This window comes from Chionomys nivalis, chromosome 13 (assembly GCF_950005125.1).
Source record: "Chionomys nivalis chromosome 13, mChiNiv1.1, whole genome shotgun sequence".
NCBI lineage: Eukaryota > Metazoa > Chordata > Mammalia > Rodentia > Cricetidae > Chionomys > Chionomys nivalis.
The window spans coordinates 48,937,118-48,945,256 of record NC_080098.1 but is presented as its reverse complement, the minus strand read 5'-3'; the positions used below and the strand labels follow the sequence as shown (position 1 = coordinate 48,945,256).

At 37.9% G+C, this 8,139-nt stretch overlaps 1 non-coding gene across 1 annotated transcript; it reads right to left on the bottom strand.

The window, feature by feature from the left end:
- Nucleotides 1-6,547: 6,547 nt before the first annotated feature.
- Nucleotides 6,548-6,680, bottom strand: LOC130886248 (small nucleolar RNA SNORA55). Its single transcript, XR_009058233.1, has one exon. It is a non-coding gene; the product is annotated as a small nucleolar RNA SNORA55 (small nucleolar RNA).
- Between the last annotated feature and the right edge of the window lie 1,459 nt (nt 6,681-8,139).

The following is an 8,139-nucleotide window of genomic DNA, read 5'->3' as shown; positions in this document are numbered from 1 at the left end:
CAACTTTGAAACATAAAAAAAAATATTTTTTTGTGTTTTGGGGTTTTTTTTGTTTTTTGTTTTTTATGTTTTGTTTTTTGTTTTTTTTTTTGTTTTTTGTTTTTGTTTTTGTTTTGTTTTTTTTTTGTTAAAAAGCTTCCCTACAGATGCTTTTATGTGGTTTCTGGGCTTCACTCCAAGGTAATATATGACATGCATCTATTCTGTCGGTGTTGAAATCACTATTTTTGCTAATGGGAAAATAAAATGGCACCTCAACATTAACTCGTTGCTAATAGATAATACCTTCTGTTATAAATGGTGTTAGGTGATTAGGTGATTTAATGTGTAACTTGCTATATATGCACATTATAAAGTTATCAAAATAAAACCAGCATTGTTCCTAAAACACTAGGACTAGATTTTGAGTCCCTGTTCGCCCACTCGTCAGGCTCGGTGTACCGCCTGCGATACAGAGCTGCAAGAACAAGTCTCCGAGACCTGCAGTGTAATGATGTGTCCTTAACATTTGTTCTTTTTAATTTTCTGATTGTTTTCAAATAAAAACACAAATGTCCCAGGATGCAAACTCACCAATCTGAGCATCTAGACTCCCATGCAGGCTGAAGTGCAGGGCATCCTCTCTCCCTCCACCTTCCAGAGAGAAGGAACTGTTTACTAGCATCTAAAGCAGTAGTCCTCAACCTATGACTTGCAACCGCTTTGGGGTCACATATTGGATATTCCGCATATCAAATATTTACAGTATAGTTCACAAACATAGCAAAATTACAGTTATGAGGTAGCAATGAATGGATTTTTTGGTTAGGGGTCACCACAACATGAGGAACTGTATTAAAGGGTCACAGCATTCGAGAGGTTGAGAATCACTGCTGTAAGCCATTCAGATGTGCAGATGTCTTTTGCACCCAAAGCTGCAATTACAGATTAAAGACCTAATAAATAGTCATGTTTGACTCTACAAATTTCCCCCTGCCTTGTCTTGCTGAGCTCATGGCCCAGGATTATTTCTTAACTTAGCCAGCTCTTGCTAAAATATACTATTCTGTAACTCTCAGACTCTTGCTAGGACCAAAAGAGAAAATACATAAAGGACTTTTTTAAAGATCCACACAATAATAACTTCTCTTTAAAACACATAACACGTGTGAGTTCGAGGCCAGCCTGGTCTACAAAGTGAGTTCCAGAACAGTCGGGACTACTCAGAGAAACCCTGTCTCAAAAAACCGAAGGGGAAAAAAAAAAGCAAAAACTTATTTGTATATACATTCACTGTAACTTAAGGTTATTAATAATTTCCGAGGTCAAAATTAAATATACTCACGTAAAAAATAAGCCTAGATGTCTTTTTACAATAATAAAGCTTTACATTAACATACGCTGGCACTGAGAACAAAGATTTTATGTCCTATCTGTTTGCCAAATAGGACATTTAAAGCCTACCCGTTGGAGTTTCTCCCAGTCTCCAACACAAAGACATAAATGTGTCTGACCGTTGGTTTGTATGTTTTCCCCACTGGATTAAAATTTTCTCTTGCCAGGAAGCCATCCCCCTTAGTAGTAGGAAAAGCTCATTAAAAACAATTATTCCTTTTTGTGGCATTACTGCTGAATTTCATTATAATCATAAAACTGTTTTTAGTGGACAAATATTTAGATCCATTTGTAAAATCTGTATTGGACTTCATAAGCAAGGACATTCCCACTACTTCTAAATCTGAGATTGATCTCTTTTGGAAAACATCTGTTATCTTTTCATAAAATAATTACGGGATCGCCTATAAAAACGGACAAATGACTACATGAGCCATTGCCATTAAAGGGAGATGTTACATATTATTACAAGGGACTCTTTTAAACAATAGCCAAAAACTCAGAACTGGCTACAGGGTCTCCACAGTGAACTCCTGGGAGATGAGGAACTAACTAACAAGAGCTAAAACCAGCTGAACTTGTCACTGGAAAAAAAAAGAGAGAGAGAGAGAGAGAACACATGGAAGATGCCTGTCAGCTTGGAGGAAAAAGGACTCTGCCAGGTACTGCTACCACAGCGGAGCTATGAAACGCAGAAAACAAACCCCTACATTCATATTTTTCATCTCAAATATTTGCCAATTTGTTCTAGAGACACGTTCAAATGGGCTTCAGAAAATATGGGTGACACCATCTTCAACTACACCCACATAGGTTTTCCGCCATTCATTGTCACCCCCATGTCTGATGTAACACACTTGTGACTCCCAAACTCTTTAAAATCCACTCTAAACAGACCACCAGCCTCCACATGCTAATAATCCTAATGCTAAGAATGCCATCCAACAATAGCTGAACCTTGTAGCGGAGTTCTCAGTTTACTGTAACCTGCCAAGATTCCCCAGCAATGAATTTGAAAGATGCCTCAATTTATAACTGTCTTATTCCTGTAATTAACTGAATCTCACATAACCACTTCCACCGAGCATGTCATTGAGGGTAACTTTGCGTATGTTTCTGGGCTACTGACTCAAGAATAAACTGTCCCTTATCCCTTTGAGGTAAGAACTGTAGTTTGGGGTCAACAACCTGAAGATCCAGTTTTCTTAGTACCACCTATTTGAAGACACGGTTGATGTTTGTCCTTGAGCCCAGTCTTGGAGCTTAATGGTGAACTTCACTGAGAGCTGTAAACGTGTATTCATTTCTGGGTTCTTCAGCCCATACTGTTGATATATGTGCTGTCTTACATTAGTGTGACACTTTTATTCTGTCTTCGCTTTGCAGTATATTTTGATGCCAAGCAGTGCAATGTTTCCAGCTGTGTTCCTTTTGCTAAAGATTGTTAAATTTAGAACAATTGAGAATCTTCTATGGTTCTATGCAAATTTCAAAATTTTTTCTATTTATAAAAATAATATTGTGGATGTTTTAATAGAGATTTTCTTGACTCTATTGATTATTTTGGATGGTATGGCCATTCAAACAATTATAATTCTTCTGGTTTATTAATAAATTTTTAACGGCAGCCTCAATTTCTTTCATGATTGTGTTGTAGCTTTCCTTGTACAGACCTTTCACCTCCTTGGTTAGATTTATTTACGGGTATTTTAACTTTTGTAACTACCATAAATTGAAATTATTAGTCATAAATTGCCTTGTTGGTTTTTTTTTTTCCAGACAGTTTCTTATTAACATATACACATGCTCTTGACTGCAGGGTTTGGGTGTAGCTAAATGGTAGAGCACTCCCCACTGGATTCCAAACCAACCCTGAAGGAGCAAAGGAGTGGGAAGGTTGAAGAAAAGGAGAGGGGATAAAAAGAAAAATCAGGGAAATAAGTGGAGGAAGAAAAGCTACCTATTTTGTATATTGATATTATAACCTACAGCTTTAGTTTAGAATTTTGCCCTAATCTTAGTGGAGTCTTCTGAGATTCCTTGACTTCTTCCCAATTTAGATGATTTTCTTCTTCTTTCTTTCTTTCTTTCTTTCTTTCTTTCTTTCTTTCTTTCTTTCTTTCTTTTCTTTCCTGAAACAGGGTTTCTCTGTGTAATTCTGACTGTCATGGAACTAGCTTTGTAGCTCAGGCTGGCCTCAAACTCACAAAAATCAGCCTGCCTCTGCCTCCTGAGTTCTGGAATTAATGGTGTACAGCCCTTCTGCCTGATTTAGATGTTGTTCCTGTCTCCTGTTTTCTAGTTACTGGGATTTCTTAACTGTGCTGAATAAAATGGTAAAAGTGAGTGCCTCTGTCCTGTTCCTGAGCACAGAGGAAAAGATTTTGTGTTTTCTCTGTCACTAGAATATAGTTAACACAAGCTATAGTTGGTTGTTTTTAACTCTTACTCTTTTGGGAAGCCTGGGAAACAGCCCCCCAATAAATCACACAGAGGCTTATTCTTTTTTATGAATGCCTAAACTTAACTTGGCTTGTTTCTAGCCAGTTTTCCTTAACTTAAAATTATCCCATCTATATTTTGTCTCTGTGCTTTTACTTTTCTGTTTCTTTATATCTTTTATTTCCTTCTTACTCTGTGTCTGGTATGTGGCTGTGTGACCAGCCCCCAGCATCCTCCTCTCTTCCTTTTCTCATTTCTCGATCTCTTCTTCCCAGATTTCTCTTTCTGTTTATTCTCTCTGCTTGCCAGCTTTACCTATCCTTTCTTCTGCCTTGTTATTGGCCATTCAGTTCTTTATTAAACAAATCAAGTGTTTTAGGCAGGTAGAGTAACACAGCTTCACAGAGTTAAACAAATGCAACATTAAAAAATGCAACACATCTTTACATCACTAAACAATGTTCCATAGCATAAACAAATGTAACACATCTTCATCTTAAGCTAATATTCCACACCATTTCTCCCTTTTTGTCTAAATAAAAATGAAAAGTTTAATTTTAACATAGTGAAGATATATATAATAAAACAGTGATCAAGTAAGAATTACATTTACAATATTTGTTGTACAATAAATATTGTATTTAACAAATTCAGAGAAAATACCCTACCATCCATCCCATCTTAGTAACACCAAATTTTCATACCTAATTAACTTTCTATCATAACTAAGAAAAATTGAAACTCTAATTATTTAGTCTTTAACTCCATCAAAGATCCCAGATTAAACAGAAAGTGCATTGCAAGCAACTTCCAAACTCTAGAAATTAAACAGAAACATCAGTCTGCAATGTTGGGGTATTTATCTTCAGTTTACAGGCCTGGGATATCTGGCAGACTCTTCTCTGAAGCAGGAATTTTGAAGGACTGTCATGTCATACCTTGTATTGGCAAAGCTTACCAGTCACTTTCCTGTGTCCTGAGAATGTCTGACAGGCTCTTCTCTGAAGCAGAAATTTTGAAGGACTGTCCTACTTTGTTTTGGCAAAGTTCAACAGTCACTTTCCTGTGAGTTCTGCCTGCATGTCCAGTTTATATTGTATATTGCCAGCAGCCAAGGCAAAGCAGTTTCTTGCCCAAATAGCCAGTGTTACCACATTGAAAGCAAACTCCATAAGTGGTTTCTCTGAAGTCCATCATCTTCTCTAAAGTAAATTGATGCTTCCTGGAACAGATATGTCTCATTGTCATGAAAAATATTATGTTAACAAAACATTTTAAATGGTGTTTAAAGACCATTTATCTATCTAAATATATCTACTTAATCTTGAAAACATACCTAGTAGGACTACAAGTTTGATTATTATAGACTAACTACTAACCTCATTTCTTAATTATACATTGCATCTTTAAATGAGCAATGTAAACACAACACTCTAAACAAAAGTAAAACATATATACAATGTAACAAAAATAACTTTAAATTTGTATCACTATACCAAAATCCATGCTAATGCAAAATATCTGAGGTTAATAGTTGTCTTTTTATCATGTATTCCTGCATTCCCCTAAATGATAACGAACATCCATAACCTATCAAATAACTAAACACCACCCATAGCACTTCTTGGGAATGTGGACATCATGTTCTCCAGACTGCTTCCTGTTGTCTGTGGGTAAAGACATCTTTAAGGGTCCCTGAGAAAATTTGAGATAATGCCAAGTCCTGGGAAGATCAGCTATAACCTGTGCTGATAGATATCAGCTGTCAAGTTTCAGAGGTCTCCCTTGATCACACCTGATCCATATTACCCAGGAACAAATCCACAGTCTCTTGATTCCTGCGGTAACAAAAGCAAAATCTCTTCTCCAAAGCATTTTTTACTTCCATTTGGCAAACAATTTTTTTTACTTCCACTTTAAAGTTAAGGCATTCTTACCATATCTAGGCTGGTGCATTTCTTCAGTCCTTTCAATCCCATGTCTCTTAGCAGCTGTCATTTGCTTATCCATAATCAAAAAAAAAATCAAAATCAACACAAAAACATACAGGATCCAGAGTCCCAGTGTATTTCCCATCTTAAGAGACTTTTTCTTTTATATTACTTTTACTCTTTCTTTAAAGACTACATTTATTTTATTGGGAGGGTATAAGACAGGGTTTCTCTGGAGCTTTGAAGCCTGTACTAGAACTTGCTCTGTAGACCAAGCCGACCTTGAACTCACAGAGATCCACCTGCCTCTGCCTCCTGAGTGCTGGGACTACAGGTGTGCTCCTCCCCCCACCTCCTGTTTTACTTTATTATTCTTAACTATTTGTTTCTTTCTGGGAGTGTCTATACCTATTTTCTTTTCTTTCTTAAGCCAACGCACATTGTAAAGCACACTGAAACATATTCAGAGGTTTTCTCTCATCTAGATCTGTCTTTACTGCCTATCTTTTAGCCTTTTCTGACCATCTTTAAATAGCTAAGCTGAAGCTGGGTCCTCCACTCGGCTCCATTGACTGACTCTGTCTGCTTCTAGGCTCCTGAGAGCCAAGCCTAAAGCTAGTGGCTCAGTAGAAGGCACATTTGGCCAGAAATTACATTCAACCCACCAGAGCTCTAAAATGTCAATGCTAGCACTTGGTAGGTGTGTTTGCTTAGTTTTCTGTTTCTATTTAGTGTGAAAAAAAGTTGTTTGTGTGTTCTGCTATATGGCAGAACTTCTTTTTTTTTTTTTCCTCAGGAGGAAGTGTGGCAGAGCTGTAGGGACAGGCCCCAAGACAAATGGAAAACGACCCGTCTGGATATTCTCTGCTCTACTGTAGCACCGTCTGTCCCCAGACCAGCACCAGGCAGCAGGACTGGGAAAGATTTGAGTGCTGTGGCAGAACTTCTTAAAGGAGCCGTATCTTTTTGTTTGTTCTCTGGTTTTTGTTTGTTTGTTTGTTTTATTTTATTTTTTTGTTTACCATATTTGCCACTTGCCATCCTCTCTCTCTGTCATAGTGGACTCTTGGGCCTCTGGAACCATAAGCCAAATAAACTCTTCCTTCTATAAGTTGCCTTGGTCATACTATTTTATCATAGCCACTAATATATTGACCAATAGAATTGACACGGACTCTTACTGCGAAAGGAATTTCTATCTATGTACCAAACTATGGGGTGATGTGGAAGTCTTCAAAGATGATATTGAATCACACCCCAACCTGCGCAAGGCAGTAGGAACAAGTACTTCTTTTTCATTGTAAAAACAAGTCCTACATTGCATGTGCAAAGAAATGGCTCGAAGACAAGCAGATCCAAGCTACTGACAGATCCACCCTAACAACAGCTTTAGCCAAGTGCACAAGCCACGTTCACACTCAACTTTTGTTGTATGGAGCAGCGGGCTGCGTCCTGCCACCCGGCTAGCTTTACACCCGAAATAATTACACGGAAACTGTATTCTTTTAAACACTGCTTGGCCCATTAGCTCCAGCCTCTTATTGGCTAGCTTTTACATATTGATCTAACCCATTTTTAGCATTTTGTGTAGCACCATGAGCTGATGGCTTACCAGGGAGGATCTTAACCTGTGTCTGTGTCCGGCGGGAAAATCATGGCGACTGCCTGACTCGGCTTCTTTCTCCCAGCATTCTGTTTTGTTTACTCCACCTATCTAAATTCTACCCTATCAGAGGCCAAGCAGTTTCTTTATTAATTAACCAATGAAAGCAACAGATAGAAAGATGACCCTCCTCCATCAAACTTTATACATGTGGGGTTTCAGGTCTTGTTTGAATTTTTTCAGTCAAAAGTAAAATGTCTTTTTTTGTTGTTTGTTTTCACGATATGTGGCTGCTATTCATCTGTATGAGGCCCCTGACCTGTTTGTGGCTATGTATGATCACAGCTATCTCTATCCCTATAATAGGTCATGCACAGTATCTATTTTGTATTGATAGATTTTAAGTGTATATTTTAAGCGATAGTTCCATAATTTGCTTTCTCTTTGTAAACTTACTTGTTGCTTTTTATATTGTCCATATGCAACATGTGCAGATATCTAATTTATGTTTTCTCACCTCCTTTCGGTACTCGTGCCCTATAGCGTGCCAGAGTCCTTTCCTACCTCTGCAAATCAGTATCCCACCCCTGTGTGAAAGACGTGAGAGCTCAGGGTTTTCTCAAGCTCCTCCCCCGGGGTTCCCTGTAGTACAGATGTCAGATCCGACTTGCGGAATCCAGCAGCCATGGTCAGGTCAGGAAGTATGAGGAGGCTGAACCAGTGCTGCCACGTGTTCAAATTCACAAGAAGAAACTTAAAAGAACACTAATGTTTGTGTGTTTGCTTTCA